This window comes from Chiloscyllium plagiosum, unplaced genomic scaffold (genome assembly GCF_037043375.1).
Source record: "Chiloscyllium plagiosum isolate Xiang-an unplaced genomic scaffold, Cpla_swu_hap1 HiC_scaffold_14, whole genome shotgun sequence".
NCBI classification, from domain to species: domain Eukaryota; kingdom Metazoa; phylum Chordata; class Chondrichthyes; order Orectolobiformes; family Hemiscylliidae; genus Chiloscyllium; species Chiloscyllium plagiosum.
The window spans coordinates 27,924,445-27,945,864 of record NW_028270152.1 but is presented as its reverse complement, the minus strand read 5'-3'; the positions used below and the strand labels follow the sequence as shown (position 1 = coordinate 27,945,864).

Here is a 21,420-nt window from a genome sequence, read left to right as displayed (position 1 = left end):
TTCTATTCTTCCTGATGAAGTTGATAAGTGCACATTGTAAACTATCTGTTAAATTAATGCCCTCTGATTTAACCTAACTGGATCCGTTGCCTCCACTTGCCAACATACATTCATACCATCTTCATGACATCAGCATATCAGCTAGCATTCATTTCGTCCCTCCATAAAAGTCATTTAGAACATAGAAAAATACAGCACAGTACAGGCCCTTTGGCCCTCGATGTTGCGCCGATCCAAGCCCACCTAACCTACACTAGCCCACTATCCTCTATATGCCTATCCCATGCCCATTTAAATGCCCATAAAGAGGGAGAGTCCACCACTGCTACTGGCAGGGCATTCCATGAACTCACGACTCGCTGAGTAAAGAATCTACCCCTAACATCTGTCCTATACCTACCACCCCTTAATTTAAAGCTATGCCCCCTCGTAATAGCTGACTCCACACGTGGAAAAAGGTTCTCAGGGTCAACCCTATCTAAACCCCTAATCATCTTGTACACCTCTATCAAGTCACCCCTAAACCTTCTTTTCTCCAATGAAAACAGCCCCAAGTGCCTCAGCCTTTCCTCATACGATCTTCCTACCATACAGGCAACATCCTGGTAAACTTCCTCTGCACCCGTTCCAGTGCCTCCACATCCTTCCTATAGTATGGCGACCAAAACTGCACACAATACTCCAGATGCGGCCGTACCAGAGTCTTATATGACTGCAACATGACCTCAGGGCTCCGGAACTCAATTCCTCTACCAATAAAAGCCAGTACGCCACATGCCTTCTTCACCTCACTATTTACCTGGGAGGCAACTTTCTGAGATCGTGTACATGGACACCAAGATCCCTCTGCTCAGCCACACTACCAAGTATCCGCCCATTAGCCCAGTACCCCATCTTTTTGTTACTCTTACCAAAGTGAATCACCTCACACTTACCTACATTGAACTCCATTTGCCACCTTTCTGCCCAGCTCTGCAACTTGTCTATATCCCGCTGTAACCTGACACATCCTTCCTCACTGTCAACAACTCCACCGACTTTCGTATCATCCGCAAACTTGCTCACCCAATCTTCTAGCCCCTCCTCCAGGTCATTTATAAAAATGACAAACAGCAATGGTCCCAAAACAGATCCTTGCGGAACACCACTAGTAACTGCACTCCAAGATGAATCTTTACCATCAACTACTACCCTCTGTCTTCTTCCAGCCAGCCAATTCCTAATCCAAACCTCCAACTCACCCTCAATGCCATACCTCCATATTTTTTGCAGTAGCCTACCATGGGGAACCTTATCAAACGCCTTACTAAAATCCATATACACCACATCTACCGCTTTACCCTTGTCTACCTCCTTAGTCATCTTCTCAAAGAATTCAATAAGGTTTGTGAGGCACGACCTGCCCTTCACAAAACCATGCTGACTATCCTTGATCACATTATTCCTATCCAGATGTTCATAAATCCTATCCCTTACAATTCTCTCTAAGACTTTGCCCACAACAGAAGTGAGACTCACTGGCCTATAGTTACTAGGGTTATCCCTACTCCCCTTCTTGAACAAGGGAACCACATTTGCTATCCTCCAGTCTTCTGGCACTATTCCTGTAGACAACGAGGACATAAAAATCAAGAATTTCCAACACCTCTTCCCTACATACCTCAAAGCCGTCCATTCTAATTAATTGTGACTCAATATTCACATCGGCAACAATGTCCTGTTCCTGAGTGAATACTGACGAAAAGTATTCATTCAGTGTCTCCCCAATCTCTTCAGCCTCCACACGCAACTTCCCACTACTATCCTTGACTGGACCTATTCCTACCCTAGTCATTCTTTTATTCCTGACATACCTGTAGAAAGCCTTAGGGTTTTCCCTAATCCTACCAACTAAGGACTTTTCATGTCCCCTCCTTGCTGCTCTTAGTTCTCTCTTCAGATCCTTCCTGGCTACCTTATAACTCTCAATCACCCCAATTGAACCTTCACGCCTCATCTTTACATAGGCCGCCCTCTTCCATTTAACAAGGGATCCAAATTCCTTATTAAACCACAGCTCCCTCACACGCCCCTTTCCTCCCTGCCTGACAGGTACATACTTATCAAGGACACTCAATAGTTGCTCTTTGAACAAGCTCCACATATCAATTGTGCCCATGCCTTGAAGCCTACTTTTCCAAGCCACGCATCCTAAGTTGTGCCTCACCGCATCATAATTTCCCTGCCCCCAGCTATAACTCTTGCCCTGCAGTGCACACTTATCCCTCTCCATCACTAGAGTAAAAGTCACCGAATTGTGGTCACTGTCCCCAAAGTGCTCACCTACCTCCAATTCTAACACCTGGCCTGGTTCGTTACCCAGAACCAAATCCAGTATGGCCTCACCTCTTGTTGGCCTGTCTACATATTGTGTCAGGAAACCCTCCTGCACACATTGGACAAACACTGACCCATCTAACAAACTCGAGCTATAGCTTTCCCAGTCAATATCTGGAAAGTTAAAGTCCCCCATAACAACCACCCTATTACTTTCACTCTTCTCCTGAATCATCCTCGCAATCCTTTCTTCTACATCTTAAGGACTTTTAGGAGGCCTGTAGAAAATTCCTAACAGGGTGACCTCACCTTTCCTATTCCTAACCTCAGCCCAAACTCCCTCAGATGGCGAGTCTTCATCCATCGTCCTTTCCACCGCTGTAATACTATCTTTGACCAGCAATGCCACACCTCCCCCTCTTTTACCCCCACCTCTGACCCTACTAAAACATTTAAACCCTGGAACCTGCAACAGCCAATCCTGTCCCTGTTCTACCCATGTCTCCGTAATAGCCACAACATCGAAATCCCAGGTACCAACCCACGCTGCAAGTTCACCTCCCCTATTTCGTATACTTCTTGCATTGAAGTATATACACTTCAAGACACTTTCCTGTTTACAGGCACCCTCCTTTGAAATTGATGCCATGTTCCCATCCTCCCTACACTCCAGGTCCTGCACCCTAAAGCTACAGTCTAGGTTCCCATGCCCCTGCAGAGTTAGTTTAAACTCCCCCCCAAGAGCACTAGCAAACCTCCCCCCAAGGATACTGGTGCCTCTCAGGTTCAGGTGTAGACCATCCTGTTTATAAAGGTCCCACCTTCCCCAGAAAGAGCCCCAGTTATCCCTTCCTCCTGCACCATCCCTGTAGCCACGCATTTAACTGTTCTCTCTCCCTATTCCTCGACTCTCTATCACGTGGCACGGGTAACAAACCAGAGACAACAACTCTGTTTGTTCTAACTCTGAGCTTCCAGCCTAGCTCCCTGAAAGCCTGCCTGACATCCTCATACCTCCTCCTATCTACGTTGGTGCCAATGTGGACCACGACTTCGGTCTGCTTCCCCTCCCCCTTAAGGACCCGGAAAACATGATCAGAGATGTCACGGACCCTTGCACTTGGGAGGCAACATACCAAACGTGAGTCTCTCTTGCCCCCACAGAACCGCCTATCTGTGCCCCGAACTATCGAGTCCCCAATAACTATTGCTCTGCTCTTCTCCACCCTTCCCTTCTGAGCAACCCCTGGTAAGTTGTCCCCCCCACAAGTATCCAAAACGGTATACTTGTTCTTGAGGGGAACGGCCGCAGGGGGTCCCTGCACTGGCTGCTTCCTCCCAGTCCCCCTCACTGTCATCCATCTGTCTGCAATCTTTGGAGTTACTACTTCCCTAAAGCTCCGATCTATGACCCCCCTCTGCCTCCCGAATGATCCTAAGTTCATCCAACTCCAGCTCCAGTTCCCTAACACGGTCTTGGAGGAGCTGGAGATGGGTGCACTTCCTGCAAGTGTAATCAGCAGGGACGACCATGGCATCCCTCACCTCAAACATGTTGCAAGAGGAACATTGCACTGCCTCCACTGCCATCCCTCTAAAAGTAACCTTTTAGAAAAAAACTAGGTCTAAAGAATAGAACAAGCAAAATGCAGCACTTACCTACTTACCACAACGGGTCTTATTATTAGGTTAGAGGAGGAGGGCGGGTGGTAGGCACTAACTCTGTAGTGCCTCGGGTTCCTCTCCTGCGCGCTTTTATAGGAAAAAAAACCTACCCAGGTAAGCTTGCGCTACACCAGCTTCCGGCTACCCCTCTGGTCTTCGTCACTTCCCCCTGCTGCTCCCGCTCTTTCTGTGAAGAGAAAAAAAACACCGCTGCCCACTACCGGTAAGTAATTTTAAAACAAACTGTCTTACCTTAGCTGTAGCCTTCCGGGTTCGTTTAAACTCAGCTGCTGCTCACACTCAAAAAAAAATGTATCGATTGTAAATTGTTAAGGCGGAGAAAGTGAGGTCTGTAGATGCTGGAGATCAGAGTTGAGAGTGTGTTGCAGGATAGGTCAGGCAGCATCCTAGGAGCAGGAGGGGTCTGGCCCGAAATGTCAATTCTCTTGCTCCTCGGATGCTGCCTGACCTGCTGTGCTTTCCAGCAACACAATCTCAACTGTAAATTGTTAAGGTCCCAAAGCTGACACCTGTGCATCATCACTAGTTAGTTTGCTAACCCAAAAATGATACATTTACCTTGACTGTCTGCTTTCTGTTAGCTATCCAATCCTTTATTAATGCTATGTTAATCCTTTCCCCTACATGCTCTAGAAGATAGATGTATATAACTCTTGTGGCTAAAGGGATTAGGGATATGGGATTTTGGGGAGGGGGGTAGGGACAGTGGAATTTGAGCTCAGTGATCAGCCATGATCATGTTGATTGAAGAAAAGGCTTGAGGGATTGAATGGCTACTCCTGCTTCTATAATCTTTGTAAACCCTTATTATAGCATGTTATCAATTGGTTTTGAAAATCTAAGCTGAAAAATGTGTTGCTGGAAAAGCGCAGCAGGTCAGGCAGCATCCAAGGAGCAGGAGAATCGACGTTTCGGGCATAAGCCCTTCTTCAGGCTTATGCCCGAAACGTCGATTCTCCTGCTCCTTGGATGCTGCCTGACCTGCTGCGCTTTTCCAGCAACACATTTTTCATCTCTGATCTCCAGCATCTGCAGTCATCACTTTCTCCTTTGGAAATCTAAGTATATCATATCTGCCAGTTCCCCTTTATCAGCCTTTGTTTGTTAATTCTTCAAAGACTTTTCATAAGTTAGTTATAAATGATTTCAGTTTCATAAAGCCATGTTAACTCTACCTGATCCAATTGAGTTAAAAATTACACAGCACCAGGTTATAGTCGAACAGGTTTATTTGGAAGCACTAGTTTTCACAGCGCTGCTTCTTCATCACATCTAAAAGCTAATGCTTCTAAATAAACTTGTTGGACAATAACCTGGTGTTGTGTGATTTTTAAGTTTGTCCATCCCAATCTAACACCATCATCTCCAGCATAAATATCCTGCTAGAACCTCCTTAACAAAGGATTTTCACCATTTCCGTATGCAGGTTTCCTGCTTTTTGTCTTCTTCCTTTCATGAACAAAGCTGTTATGAATCAATTTTCCAATCAGTCGGGGCCCTTCCAGTATCGAAGAAATTTTGGAAGATTATAACCAATGCACCTACTGTTTCTGTGACCACTTCTTTTAAGAGAGGTCAGCATGTTCTGGGTATCTGCCAGCCTTTAGGTTTAATAGTTTTCCCCAAGTATCTTTTCACTGTCAATGGTGACTTTAAATTCCTACTCTCCTTCATCTCTTCACCTTCAATTATCTTTGGGAAGTCTTTTATGTGTTCAACTGTGAAGACAGATACAAGCTATCTGTTTCATATTCTTTGTTTTCCATTATTAGTTTCTCACAGTCACTCTGTCAGCATGCACTTTAGTCACTCCTGTCCTGTTTAAATAACTGTAGAAACACTATCTTTTTTTATAATTCTGGGTAGATTTCTTTCATATTCCAATTTCTGCTTCCTTATTTTTTGCTAGTCATTATGTCCAGTCTACTGATGCAGTCTTTCAATCATTTCCAACCAGTCTCTTATTATCATCGAAGGATGCCTACAATAAAGAAACAGGCCTTTTGGCCCAACAAGTCCACACCAACCCTCCGAACAGTATCCTACCCAGACCCACTTCCCTATCCTATTACTCTACATTTCTTCTGACTAATGCACCTAACCTACACATCCCTGAACACCATGGGCAATTTAGCATGGCTAATTCACCTGACCTGCACATCTTTGGACTGTGGGAGGAAACCAGAACACCTGGAGGAAACTCACCCAGAGAATGTGCAAACTTCACACAGATAGTCGCCTGAGGCTGGGATTGAACCCAGGTCCCTTGTGCTGTGAGGTAGCAGTGCTAACCACTGAGTCACCATGCTGCATCAACATGTATTATTTTAACCTCTTCACAAGTAGGACTCTGAGAGTTGTCAATCTACTCAAAACTTTCCTCAAACAATTTGGCTCTGGATGGCTTCACGTTTTCCCTCTTTAGGTCACATGTGGAAGCATTCACATGGGAACCTTGAGACAGCAGCTAGCTGCTTAACATCACAACTTAATCATGAGCAGTTGATCAGCACATATAGCACCATCTTTAAAGGTGTTAAAATAACTTCTTTAACAATTACTTGTCTGGACTTTATGAATTGCTAAGTATTGATCAAATAAACTAGCCTCACCAGCATTGCACAATGCTAAACTCTACCACAAACAGAACAGGAAATACAAAAATACAAGGTGTTTACTTTCTGGTTTGTGCACAGTATGATAATGAAAATATGTGACACAGGGTGGATATACTCGGCAACACCATCCATGCACTGTGAAGCCAACACTCACACCACACTATTGTTACTTTATACATCCTCCCTCATGTTTTCTAAAGCTCTTTACAAATAAACAATATAGAACTGTGAACCGCTATGTTGTGTCATGTGTCAATGATATTTCGTCAGGGAAAAGAAACTTTTGGTTCAACTTCTTATTATGAAATAACTTTGATATTAATACCAGAATACACAGGCTAGTTTTGCAAACTATTTCAGTCAAATCAGAAAGCTCTTCATTTTACTCTTCAAGGCCAAATCTAAATAGGAATCACCGTTTGTCTTTATTTGACAACAGTCAAAACAATAAATGTGTCAGAAACCATCTTTTGAGAAGAAAGATCCATAACTTCATTGTGAAATATAGAAGTTGAAGAGTTGAGAAAAAAAATCTTTCCATTAGATTATGCTGTTAACAGAAGTCATGGCAAATCTATTATGCAGGGACACAATACCATTTAAGGGATATAATTCTAAAGGGGGTACAAGGACAGAGCATTCTAGGATGTATGTGGACAAATGTTCTAAGTGGCTAGGCAGGTTGAGAAATTAGTTGAAGAGGCAAATGGGATCGTAGAGGGCTGGAGTGCAAAAACAAGGAAACTATGACAAAAATTTATAAAGCAATGATTCAGCCTCAACTAGAACATTGTGTCCAGTTCGAGGCACCAAACATAAGGATAGCTCCGAAGGCTGCAGTGCAGAAAACATTTATTAAAAAGGTTCCAGAAATGAACTTCAAACACATCGATAGTGTCAAGACCACACAGAGGGGATAATTTAACTTGTAATTCCAAAATGTGTTTTTTAAAAGAGCGCTGATACAATCAAAAAATGGCAATGGATATAAATTAATTGGCCGTATGAAGAGAGACCGAAACAATGTCTTACCTATGGATTCAAAGGGAACTGCAAACACCAGTCCTTTAAAATGGGGGAGGCAGGGGAAATGGGAAGGAAAAACAAACTGGACTGTGATCTTCTGTGACTACAATGATAACAAAAAGCTGATAATACACCAGCTCAATAGCAACCAACCATTAGTGGATTATGTAGCGAATCCAGACACATGTTTTTCCCTTTGAAGTATACTCAATAACAGGGGCCAAATAGCCAGTCTCAAATCTATTGGGGATGAACATTCTTGCGTACATTAGCCTGGTGTGTTAGTGCACTAGGAACGACACAGATGAAGGATTATCTCCTAATAACCCTTGCAATGTAGGTAAAGGAATTCTCTAACTCTGACTGTGAGAAATTAGCTAACCAGCAGCCAGCCAAAAATAAGTAGGACAACAAACCTCATCCTGAATGCTGGAATTCAATCACAGTGGAACGGGCTCAGAACCACAGAACCTCAAACAATCTGTAAAACTAAGGGTCATGAAATCAACTGTTCAACTCTTAAGGCAACATTACCAATAACCTGCATTGCAATAGCCTTAAAGTTCAACACTCTGCTCTTCACAAACATTTCAGAGATTTTTTTCTTAACTTTTATCTTTTTGGATTCACATCTTCTTTCTAATCTGTGTGTCTGCACATAGAATTTCTAATTTTTGCATTTAATTAATTAATTAATTCATTCTTTGTTAACTCAAGGTAGCCTAGATAAATTGGCTTTGAAAACGTAGGTTTATTAGGGACTGAATGAAAGGTGTTCGCAAGGGATCTGGTTTCAAATTAACCTTGCTGCGACCAACTGAGTTGTGCGTGAATAATGAAGGGGAGCCAGTTCAACCCTGCTCACCCACGAGCTTAACCATTTACGGATTAGATTCCCTTCAGTGTGGAAACAGGCCTTTTGGCCCAACAAGTCCACACTATACCTGAAACCATAATGAATTAGTTAAGACTCTTGCTTTGAGTCTGGGCTTAAAAATACATTGGAGAAGCTAAGCTTTTTCTCTGCAGAGAAAAATGGTCTCAAAAACAGGAAGGCAGATTATTATCTGAATGGTGGCAATTTACGAAAAGGTGAGGTGCAATGAAACCCGGATGTCATGGTGGAACAGTCGCTGAAGGTTGGTATGCAGGTGCAGCAGGTAGTGAGGAAAGCTAATGTCATGGCTGCCTTCATAGCTAGAGGATTTGAGTATCTGAGTAAGAATGTCTTGCTGCAGTTATACAGAGCCTTAGTGAGTCCACACCTTAAATATTGTGTGGAGTTTTGGTCTCCTAGTCTGAGGAAGGACACTCTTGCTGTCCAGAGAAGATTCGCCAGACTGATTCCACGGATGGCAGGAATGACATATCAGGAAAAATTAGATCGACTGGGCTTCTTTTTGCTGAAATTTAGAAGAATGGCAGGCGGGGGTGGGGGTAGTGATCTAACATAAACATACAAAATTGTTTTGGGGCTGGACAGGCTAGATGCAAGAAGAATATTCCTGATGTTGGGGAAGTCCAGAACTAGGAGTCACAGTCTAAGAATAAGGGGTAGACCGTTTAGGACTGAGATGAGGAAGAATTTCTTCACTCAGAGAGTTGTGGACCTGTGGAATTCTCTGCCACAGGAAGCCATTAGAGCCAGTTCATTAGATATAATCAAGATGGAGCTGAATGTGGCACTTATGGCTAAAGGGATCAAAGGGTATGGGGAGAGGGGGGGAAAGGGATACTGAGATTGCCTGATCAGCTATGATCATATTGAATGGTGGTGCTGAATGGCCTATTCCTACACCTATTTTCTGTGTTTCTATGTTTCTACTTACTTATGTTTCTATTCAATAAGAGAGATTTGAACATGTATCATATTGAGAGATCAAGACTTTGTGCATTCACAAGAGATCACCTTCTTCCTGCAGGTGTTCTGGAAGTTTGATTAGAGCAATATGTCAGAGGTTCCAATGTTGAGCTGTTCACAGTGTTTTCTCTGACTCAACTGCAATTAACATATTGAAAAGTTCAAAGACAAAACATGATCCACCAAAAAATGTCTTCCCCGCACATTGGGAAAGTCCTAGAAATTTACTTTAGACTATTACAGAAAGAAGTCATTTTGCCTGTTGTGTCAGTGCAATCCAAAAGCATATCCATTGCACCTCTTGTTTCTTATGCACCACATTATCTTTTTTACAGAAACCCAGTTGTGTGAAAAGTGGCCATTCAGCCCATCAGGTCTGCACCAATCGTCTGAAGAGCATCCCACCCAGACCCTATACTGTAACCCTGTATTTTGCATGGCTAATCTACCTTGCCTACACATCCCTGGACATTATGTATTTTGCATGGCAAATCCAGCTAACCTGCACATCTTTGGAATGTGAGAGGAAACCGGAGCGCCCAGAGGAAACCCAAGCAGATTCAGGGAGAAAGTTCAAACATCACGCAGACAGTTGCCCGAGGCTGAAATTGAACCGGGATCCCTGGCGCTGTGAGGCAGCAGTGCTAACCACTGAGCCACATGCCTCTCCCCATTTCAAATGCTTATCTATGTTTTTTCTAAAACATACAACTGCTGTGCATCAATTCTTCCCTTTCCCATAGTCTGACAAATATTCTGTCTTCCTCACCCGATTAAAACCCTTCATACATTAAACAATGAATAACTCAAGCACCATGTTATCACTTGAGATTTCCAAAGGATGTGTACTATACATTAAGAATTGGTGTGCAGCAAAGTGTGAATATCTGCCCAATGTTTCCCTTGAACAAACTAAAGTAGTTAAATATATATTGAAGTATAGATGTGTATTTCAACTTGGAAAAATACTGCAATAAATAATTACCATAAAGAAATGTAATTAAAATGTTTCAAATCTTTTTGAAATCTTATTCCCACACTCACTGATAGCGTCAGAGTTCTCTTCTTCAGGTGATAAGGTGGTTTCTGAATCATTGGCTTAATTGGCTAATTATAGCTGGAAATAATTTTCCACAGGCTCTCCCAATCTGTGGTCTAGACTCTGTTAGTAAAGGTAATTATTCAAGAGGGTGCTGCTGCTTAAGCTTTTCAGCAGCTGACCACAAAAGTACTTGTGGGAGACTTTCTCTCTGATTTCTCCTTCAATCCCTGTAAAGAAATGTCTATCCTTGGAAAAGCACAGCCCATGCAGCAGTGCCAAGGCTTGAAGTCCTTTGTATGGTGTTAGATACTTCGACCAGTTTCTGCATTAAAAATGACCAGTATCCATTGCATCCATGCCATCTTTAAAAGAACACTGTGCACTCGTATAAGTCTTGTCCCTCACTGGCAGTGTAGTGGTACACCAGCCACACGGTGACACTGCCTACAGCACACAGCCAGAGTGGTTGACACTCTCTTGTGCATGCAATGCTATTCTTTCATTCAGTTCACTAGTTAATTGCCAGGCTATACAGGTTACCTGTCATTAGCTACATTCTGCTACGTATCCTCTCTACGTCACCAATTCTCTGTCCTCAGTTCAATGGAGACCCATATCTTGTCATTGTATAATTGGGGAACATCACATACAGGCAAGCAGCGAGACAATTCCAACCATGAGCTTTTATTTACAGCTGTCAAAAGGAAATGCAACCAAACCAATAGAGACCAAAGTTCATCCGCATAATGTAAATCAAATATTAGCACCACAAGGAATGACTGCTGAACATCAATGATAGTCTGCTGCGTTCAGCTTCTATCTATTGGAACCAGGTGTCAATCAGATCCTTGTAGCGTCCGATGCAGTATCTGCTATGTAGAGAAACAGCTTTCTCCTCCTCAATGTCCTCCTCCTCCTCAACATCCTCCCTGGAAAATCGCTCTCGTTCTCCCACTTTCTCAGCATCCAGACCATCGTCTCATTCCCTGCTCCAACTGTGCAGAGCACAGCCCACCTGGATGATATGGCTCACTTTATCCAGATGATATCAGAAGATTCCTCTCGACTGGTCCAAATTGTAGAACCACATATTCAGCAGCCGCATTGTCTGCTCTACCATGGCCCTTGTTGATGTTTAGGGGCAGCATTAAACCTGCAGTCTGCATCGGTCAGGGGTTTGTGCAACGGTGTCATGAGCCATGGTCACAGTGGTTAGCCCTCATATACCTCGAGTTCATTTCCTGTACTACCCTCATCCCACCTCTGCAAATGTCTCGACTATCCCTTTCCCCACAACTCTCCCTCGTCCCTCCCCCCACAATCTCTATCTGCTGCTCCTATGGCTCCCTTGCAACATCCCAAACAATAAATGGACCAACCCTCAAGACTGTGTTAACATGTCCTCTGTGTAGCTGCTCTGAGAGTCAAGGGGATTGTGCTGATCCTGTTCCCAGCAATGATTTCCAGTTTCAGAAATCATTGCCGTGCTGGACCTCGGAGGACCACGAAGAAGTAAACAAAATTAGAGGGAATGTTGCCTCATTGTCTCTGTGAATCTCCAACAAGAAGCCCCAGACATGACCATCCAGTTCCCCCATTGCTATCTTTGCAGCTTCCCGAATGATGACACGTGATTGACATGGTGTTAGCTCTCCAGGACTGACCATAGTCCACTGTCTTTGGTCTGTTGGCCTTGATGGTGAGCAACCAAAGCTGACAATTGACCATGGGCAAGCTCCTGGACTATGTGTGGACACTGCCTGTGGCTGTAGCAGGGCCATTTGACTGCATAAACAAGCAATGAATTTGCCACATGGGTAGCTGGCACATGCTGTAAATGTTATATTGATGTCTCAGTGTGTCGTATAGTAAGACAACATCCCACCAGACACATCCTGACTGACAGATATAGCAAGCAGCCCAGCTATGTGTCTATGTTAAACTGAAAGCTTTTGGCTGTAGCTAAAGCTAACATGCTAACAGGCTAGGTGTAGCAAGACTTGGATGCTGCAAGTATGCAGGAAGACACTAAGTGACCAATGCTAAGACAGAAATGAGAGCCTAGCCCAATCTGTGAGCTGGATGCATGTCCCTGCACTCAATGTGTCTCTGTTGAAACTTTAAATGTTGCTAGTGTACTAATCAATGTAGGTCAGTGCCTTCCAAATATGTTGTAGGTGTATTGGAGATGTGCCATGGTGATTGGGAGGGGCTGGCAACTTTCAATGCCAACACCTGTGGATGAGGGGCGGAGGATGTGCCTGCAGCTGGTGCTCATGGATCATAGAGTTCAGCACCAGATCAAGGCCATTGAGCCCTTCATTTCTGTGCTAGCCAAAAACAGTGATCTAATTATTCTACTCCCCTTGATGCTGTTGGTGCTGAGCAATGTGGAATCTCCTCACAGCCAGCAGCAAGCTGAGGTCTCCATGTACTGCTGTGAGTTCCATGTTGAACATTCCCAATGGCTAGCTTGCTCATTGCATTTTGGTGAAACAGAAAGCTGAAGATTAATGAGGCAAATTCATAAATTGTTTAACATACTTCCTTAATTAGCAACTTGCCACTGCCTCACAAGAAATATCCCCTGCTGCTTGCCAAATGCATTAAAGATGCAACGAGATGCTCCCAGCATCAAGATTGGGACTGGGCAGATGTTTCATCCAACTCTGTCAAAAACCCCACCATAGCCCAGCCCTGACCCTAGAAGAGTTTGCCCTACTATTTAGCTACAAGCCAATGAAGTCTGTAGTGACTGCAATGATTTTGACTGTCAATTTACAGTCATGAAACATTAATGTGTGATGTTGAGGGCTAGTGACAGTGTGTGCGACTCATTCAACTCGCTGAATGACAGACTAGAAATCAAAATGAACCGCTCTTCATGTCAACTCCATAACTGGGAGAAAACTACGACTGTACTGTGTGAAAGAAGTGCACTCATGATTTTAGGCCTTGTTCCACGAGATGCACAGTGAATGAAATCAGGCTGGCCTGGCACAATGCCAGCTGTCACTCCATATCAGATGTTCAATCAGTGAGGCCTTTGATGGCGCTGGCTCAGTTTGGAGGAAAGTGAGTCATTGAAGCTTGCCTAAGTGTGGGTTGGAGGCTCTTTACTGAGAAAATCCTGTCACACTGAAACAGCACTTTGCTCCAGGATGTGTTGATCGATTCCTTCTCGTATTTTACCACTTCCTATTCTCATTTTCATCGAGTGGGTACCCATAGCAACCATGCTGTCTTCTCCGGCTTGAAATATCCTGCTGAATGAAAGTCAATGTGAACAGCTATTTTGACTTTGGTGCCATTTAAAACAGATGGCAACTCTGCTGCATTTGTTTGTCCACCACTAATCATACATCTTAGTAAAGTCCAAAGGCTTAATTGTACATGGTTTATGTGCATAATCTTATTTGTATAGAGCTCAATATGGTACTGGTTGTTTCACTCTGTAAACACTTAGTGCACTACGGTCATAAACATGAAAGGAGCTGATTTTCGTCTTCATATGTGGTTGTGTGGGATATCCTAGTTTTTGGCAGCACTTGAGAAACAGAGTCCAGTATGTTTCTTTTTCAGAATTAATTTCTGAAATGGGACTCGAAATGTTAACTCTGTTCTTCCTCCCCAGATGCTATCAGACCTGCTGAGTTTCTCCAGCATTTTCTGTTTTCATTTCAGATTTCCAGCATCTGCAATATTTTGCTGCTTAGGAAAGACATGAATCTGCAGAAGCTTTAGATTCAATTTAAAGTGATAAAGTTGTTACTCCACAATGTCACAGATTGGCACTCTTCCAACCCAATTTATATTGCTGATGTGCCTCAGGATTCTGAGAAAGACCCCTCCTCAGAACATCGACAGGAGGTTTAAACTTCTGGTTATTGATTTTGCCTGACCCAGATCGCTCTGTGATTAGCCAGAACCACACAGTTTTGTGCTGTTTGCTCCCTACTTCCTAGGTTTTTACATGGATTTATTTTGCGTTTTTCATAGCAGCTGTCAAGTTTGCTCAGAAGTATAACTGAGTAAAATATCTGCAGCATCAAAACATTCCAGCACTCACAGAAATGTTTAGCCCCTGTGCCTCTCAGGTTTTCCTGACAGCGTCCAGTTCCTCTCTCCCCTGAACTATGGACAGTGCTCCTCTACAACACCCCCATCCCATCCATACCATGTGTTCACTCTCTCCCCACCTGAACTATGCACAGTGGCCCCTCTTCTCACCCACTTGGACTGTGCACTTCCCATTGCCTGCACCCCACTCTCGGAACGTACCTTCTTGAACCTCTGGCTTCTGTCTGGCTGATTGCAGAGACCAGAAGAGTCAACACTGTCAGGAATGGGGATAAAGATGGAGGTGGTGTTGAGCAATTTTGTGGGGAGCGAGGGAGTGAAGAGCACATTGTCTGAGGGCTGGGTGGTAGGTGGGGAAAGAACACTGGCAGGGGGTGGTGGATGTGTTTGAACACCATTGGGATGGGGATTGAAGGAGGATTGGGGTGAGGGGATGTCAACACTAACCAGTAAGAAAAGGCTGGCCATGTGCTAATGGATATTGCCGATACCAATTCTGAAAACACCTTTTGCTGTGGAATGAGAATTAGTATAATTCACACACATGCTTTGGGGTATTTAACCACAATATAGACACTACACCTATTGAAAGGGGACATAATTTGATTTTTCATGACCATTCTGTAACATGACGGAGCAGTAGAAATTCATGTCCATTCTCCATTTCTGAGGGAAGTCCTGATTGAGATGTGGAGTTTGGTCATAGGGCTTAAAAGTAAGAGTGGAGTAGCAATCTAACTCCTCTGAAGATCTGGGCCGATGTTGCCAAAATGTTTGGGAAACCCAGGGTTCAATATGTAAAAAGTTGACAATACTTTTATTCTAAGAAAAGCAATTGAACAAGCATGCAAGTGGCTCTGTATTAGTGAATTTAGTTCACTGGGAACTGGGGGGTTGAGTCTGTTTCTCTCTTACCATCCCTAATTACCATCCAGTGGCAGTACAGTGCGTGAGGTGAAGGATGAGGCCAACCTAACAATCTGACCCCAAAACAGGGACAGAAACCTGAAGAGAATTCCAGCAGCTAAAGATGAAGGATTTCAAGGTCGGCCTATTTTCTGGACCTGGGAAAACCCTACAGCATGGACAGGGGATGGCTGGAAAACTATAGATGAGAGACTTTTACAGACAGGGGAATGAAAAGAGCAACTGAAAAGTCTGTCAACAGAAAGCGAGGGACCTGGGGCAGCTAGTGCCATTAAGGAACCTCCCAATAAGAATTTTGCCCAGCTAATAGTAGAGAGTCAGGAGTGTTATGACAGAGCCATTTAAAGCTACATCAAAAACACAAAAAGTTAACGATAAGCCACAACTGTTTGAGACTACTCAAGCATTAGAGAACACTGACAGGCAGGATGGGAAAACAGGTAGACTGCAGATATTCATTCTTCTAACTGCAACATCATGGTTGAGACTAAGAACTCTGCAACAATCTTCCATTCAACACTGGTGCACAGAAGGTAGGAAGGTAGGAATGTGAGGGCAAGTTAAGGCTGCTCTTTGCATGTAGTGGGAGCAAAATCACCAACATTCTTTTCTGTCATTCCTAATCATTATTCTACTTAATTAGGCAGAGACGCTTACGTGATTCTGAATCTTTTCCTTTTTTCCTTTACAGTGAGGCAGTAAAGTTGAATCACTGAGTTAGGAATCAGTCTCTGCTACAGGAACTCCATCCTGAGGACCTCTGAAGATAATATAGATCTTTCATTTCCTTCAGAAGGGAGGCTGCAAACATGGGGAAAAAGTGACAAAGGTGATCAGCCCACAAGAGGGCATTCTAGACTTGAGTTTTCTCTTTTGGGACAAGGTGTCAGAGAATGGAGCTACCATTCTCCACTAAACTGCTGATAGTTTAGTGATAGCAAAAGTCATGGATCCTCCTACACTCTTCAACTCAATAGACAATATTTGTGAACTTTCTGCTCTTTATTCTGAGAAGGATCACCTCTTTGTTGAAGAAGGTAACAAAGAGGTCAATCAGTCTGCTTATTCTACTGAACCCACTGATGTAACGCAACAGGAACAGCAGTAATATTAATGATTACTTTAAATACTACCCCCCCACCCGGCCCTTGATGAAAGGTTAGAGCATTCAGGGAAGCAGAAAAAGGCCAACATGCTGAAGTCCCAGCTGCTGCCAATGAGATGAACAGAATCTTAGCAAAGTTACAGAAAACTGAATTGAAGATATAGGAGCTGCCAGTATTGTAGGTAGTGATGTAACGGTAATGTCACTAGACTAGCAGTCCAGAACCCTGGGCCAAAGTTCTGCAGTCATGGGTTCAAATCCCACCTTAATAGATGGTGAACTGTGAATTCAATAAACATTTGGAATAAAGATGTAACCATTGCCAATTATTGTAAAAACCCATCAGGTTCACTCATGTCCTCAAGAGAGGGAAATCTGCCATCCTTATCTGGTCTGGACAATATGTGACCCCAGACCCACAACAATGTGTTGATTCTTAACTCCCCTCAGGGATGGGCAATAAATGCTGACTTAGCCAGCAATGATCAGATCCTATGAATGAGTTAAAACATGCTGTGTAATTCATAGCCACTAAGCGTAGATGCCCCAACACCAAAGAGCTGAACAACAGCTGAAGAGTTTATTGTAGTTCAATCAAAAATGAACATCATTGAAGCTTCAGAACTTTCTGCAGGCACCTAACTGCTCATAATATCTGAGAAGTCTCAGATTACAGAGTTAAAAACTTCAATCAGCAAAGACAGAGGTCTCAGAATTTTGTCACATTTTCATGGGAATTGAAGATTCAGTCAAGTTTTAAAGTTAAACCACCTCTATTAGTTAAAGTCAATTGTATGCGACACATGGCTACAAGAATATACAAATGACATGATTTTGACACATTTAATTGGCACATGCGACTTAATACAAAACTTCAAACATCAAAAACAGACCACCATCAGGTGGTTCGATAACTTTAAGCAGCGAAGGAAAATATATCCAATGAACAGACTGACTTAATTCAATTGAATCAAGCCAATATTCAGAGAATATTAATCTGCTTAAATGCCAGCTGAAGCATGCAATTGTTTCTAATCAGCATGCTATGGCAGGACTCAAGGATTTTTTCAGTGAAGACATACAGGCCTCAACTACAGAGCTTCTCGGCCTTAGGAGTATATAAGAAAAGCTTAAAATCAAGCATCTAATGGTGCTACAACTTAACATGAGTTGGAAAAATCTAACTACTTTAAAGAGACTACTGAACTACTCAATGTGTGTGTGTTAGGTGACCTGATGGGAAGCGAGACTGGGGTCTCAGTTAGTATATTTAAAGTTTAAAAATAAGGATTAAAACATGAAACATAACTCTTGCATTCTTCAATCTCCTCCATGCTAACCTATATCCCAGTATCGAACACCATGGTTATTCATAACCCATGTGCCACCCTATACCATCTACCTACCACATGGCCTCTCATGCCCCTATGCACACTGTGGCTATCTACATATCCCATTGTTCTGCAAAAACCCACTGCTCATCTATCAACTTTCCATGTCCCTCAAACTCACTACAGCAATCTACTTATCTCCCTAGGCCCATCATAACCCAATGACCCCCAGGATCCCCATGGCCATTTATAGCCCCAATACCAACATAATGGCAACTCCTATCCCCCTTCCATCAGTTTTTATCCTCCATTGTCCCGAACAACTCACCTATTTTTCAGCATGGCATTAATCAAGAAGCATCTTGATGGAAAATGAAGATGTCGTCATGATTCAAAATTGCACACTCTAATTGATACAAAAAGTGATACATTGAAACCGTTTTACTAATCTTTTATGACAATAAAAAGTTCACTCAAGTGTTTAATTTTTATTTCAACAAACATCTGACTTAATTCCAAAGGGTGCCTTACCTCCACCAAAGGTCATGTGACGCCATGCCCAAAGGGGCACCTTAGCTTAACAGAAAAGGAGAAATATAAAACGTTGTTGAAGAGTGTGGTGCTGGAAAAGCACAGCAGGACAGGCAGCATCCGAGGAGCAGGAGTGTCGCTGTTTCGGGTATAAGCTCTTAATCTGGAATTAGGCTTATGGGCCAAGGGGGTTGCGAGATAAATGGGAGGGAGGTGGATCTGGGGGGGAGGTAGCTGGGATTGCAATAGGTGGATGAAGGTGGGGGATGACAGTGATAGGTCAGAGAGAAAGGTTTGAGCAGATAGGTGGGAAGGAAGATGGACAGGTGGGACTGTGCAAAAAGGTGGTGCTGAGTTGGGAGGTTGGGATTGGGATCTCTGTAGAGGGAGGAGAAGAACTTCTCCAAGGTGGGCTTCCTTGGAAGAAGTTCCACAGTAAAGTTATAATCACCTTCTCCAAATATAAAACATTGCCAAACTCATCATCTCTCTCAAAACCTTCAGTCCCCATGCCTCACCCTTTCTCACCAATACAGCCTAATGCTCTTTCATCTCACACTTCTATGCCAAATTTGTGCCTACTTGTATTTACTATCCTTGCCCTCTTCACCCATGCCAACTCATTTATTATGCTGGTTAAATGAGCTCTAACAAGGGGCAAGAGGCTTGACATCATCCTGAACAAAAGATGCTCATTGATTGGCAACCCATCTAACAGGTTCAAATCCACTTGCCCTAAAACATCGTGGCAACAATATGGGCATCATGGTGGCTCAGTGGTTAGCACTGCTGCCTCACAGCATCAGGGTCCCAGGTTCAATTCCAGCCTTGGGCAACTGTCTGTGTGGAGTTTGCACATTCTCCCCGCATCTGCATGGGTTTCCTCCGGATGCTCACAGTTTCCTCTCCAAAGATGTGCAGGTCAGGTGAATTGGCTATCCTAAATTGCCCATAGTGTTAGGTGCATTAGTCAGAGGGAAATGGGTCTTGGTGGATTACTCTTCGGAGGGTCGGTGTGGACTTGTTGGGCCTTAGGGCCTGTTTCCACACTGTAAGGAATCTAATCTAATATATACCAACTATAATCTACATTGGAAAAACATACCAAGGCACCTTAGACAACATTTGATAAAGAAAAGGTTATGCAAAATTTCCACAAATCCTACGCAGACACAGCAATCTACCTTAAAATTTGAAAACAAAAAAGAAATGCTTCGATGATGGAAAAGGTATGGTGGAAAAGATGTCTTATTAATGGAATATTTAGAGCGTGAAGATCATTGTGAATTATTAGCTTAGGAAAGTATTCCATTACAATCAATGAGTTACAATCCTACATTTAAAAAATAAACTCTTGAGAGAGAGGGAATAGAGATTTTATTTAAATTTGCAGAAGATTATCATGAAAAAGCAAGTCCTCATTAATGTAGAGATTCACTACAAAATGATTATGAACTTTTGAAGAAGGAATTAAAAAAAATAGGAAAGAAGCAGCAGAACTTAAGATCCTAATATTTAGCCAATCCAGACACTTAGCTGAGATTAAGACTGATAGGTAAATGATACATTTTAAATTAAAAAAAAAGAAAACTGCAGATGCTGGAAATCAGAAACAAAAACAGAAATTGCTGGAAAAACTCAGCAGGTTGAGCAGCATCTGTGGAGAGAAATCAGAATTCACATTTTGGGTCCAATGATCCTTTTTCAGAACTGATGGTAGCAATGACTCAATATCAAGTTCAACAATTTAAGGGCTTGAGGCAGCTTCTCCCATATCCTTACCCTAATCCCTGCACAATCAAGGTATTTTTCAATGTATAATTTCAGTTACATCACACTATAAATTTTTGCTATAAATTCTGTGCCTTAGAATTGTGTCCTCCACTATCATCTGATTAAGGAGTGGCGCTCCGATAGCTAGTGTGCTTCCGATTAAACCTGTTGGACTATAACCTGGTGTTGTGTGATTTTTAACTCTGCACATATGCCTTGTTAACACATGGTCTGCTATTACCCATTGTTAACCACTAATAATCTCCATTAGCAGCTGTTCATTCTCCTACGTTGACCATTATCCACTCCTTTGTCTGTCCAATAATTCTTATCTCTCTTTGGGCTCTATCTCCACCTATTGTTCACTCCTTACCTCCTCCTCCCACCTTATCTCTGCATAAAACCCAAATTTTTCCTAACTATCATCAGTTCTGAAGAAGTCACTAGATCCGAAACATTAACTGATTTCTCTCCACAGATGCTGCAAGACCTGCTGAGATTTTCCAAGAATTTCTGTTTTGTTTTATGGCATATTTTGAATGTTCTGATGTTGTCGAATGTTCCAGAGTGCTCCAAACTTCCTATAGATGCTGGTCGAGAAGTGTGTTTTGTTGTTGATAATGGTGCATGCCTGCTTTCTTTTATTCTTGTCTTAGGCTCATGCTAAAGCAAATGTGTAACTGATATCCACAGAAGAAGAAATTCCACCCCTTACAATAGTAGGAAAGTCTTTGTTCCCTCACACTAGAAGTGTCATCAGGCCATTTTTTTTTGTTCTTCTTGTCATCCACTGGATTCATACTTGGCCCAGACATTATCACAGATGGATAGAGAAGGGGAATCTCAATTTGGTGTCTTTCTCTTCATGGGTTATTATAGTGCAAGCACTACAGACTTGCCTTTTAAATCAGTTATTCCTTAATTGGTCTTCACTGCTGTTACATTTAGACCAGTGCAAAGAATCAGCTGTCATGAGAAGCTGCTAACTTATTTCATCAAAGCGTTTGCCTTCAAAGGAAATGTTCAGCGAGTGCATACAGTCAATATGTCCTTCAGAATTGGTCAGGGACCTCGAAGTGAAGGAGCCATTGTGAAGTAGTGACCATAATACAATAAGCTTCAAT

General features: G+C 42.8%; 1 long non-coding RNA gene across 1 annotated transcript in view; it reads right to left on the bottom strand.

Moving 5' to 3' along the window:
- LOC148147938 (uncharacterized) overlaps window positions 1-21,420 on the bottom strand; it is a 224,857-nt gene that overhangs the window by 10,176 nt on the left and 193,261 nt on the right. Inside the window, exon 2 of the long non-coding RNA XR_015759376.1 lies at window positions 4,092-4,168. This is a non-coding gene — a long non-coding RNA (uncharacterized LOC148147938). The remainder of the gene's footprint in view (window positions 1-4,091; window positions 4,169-21,420) is intronic.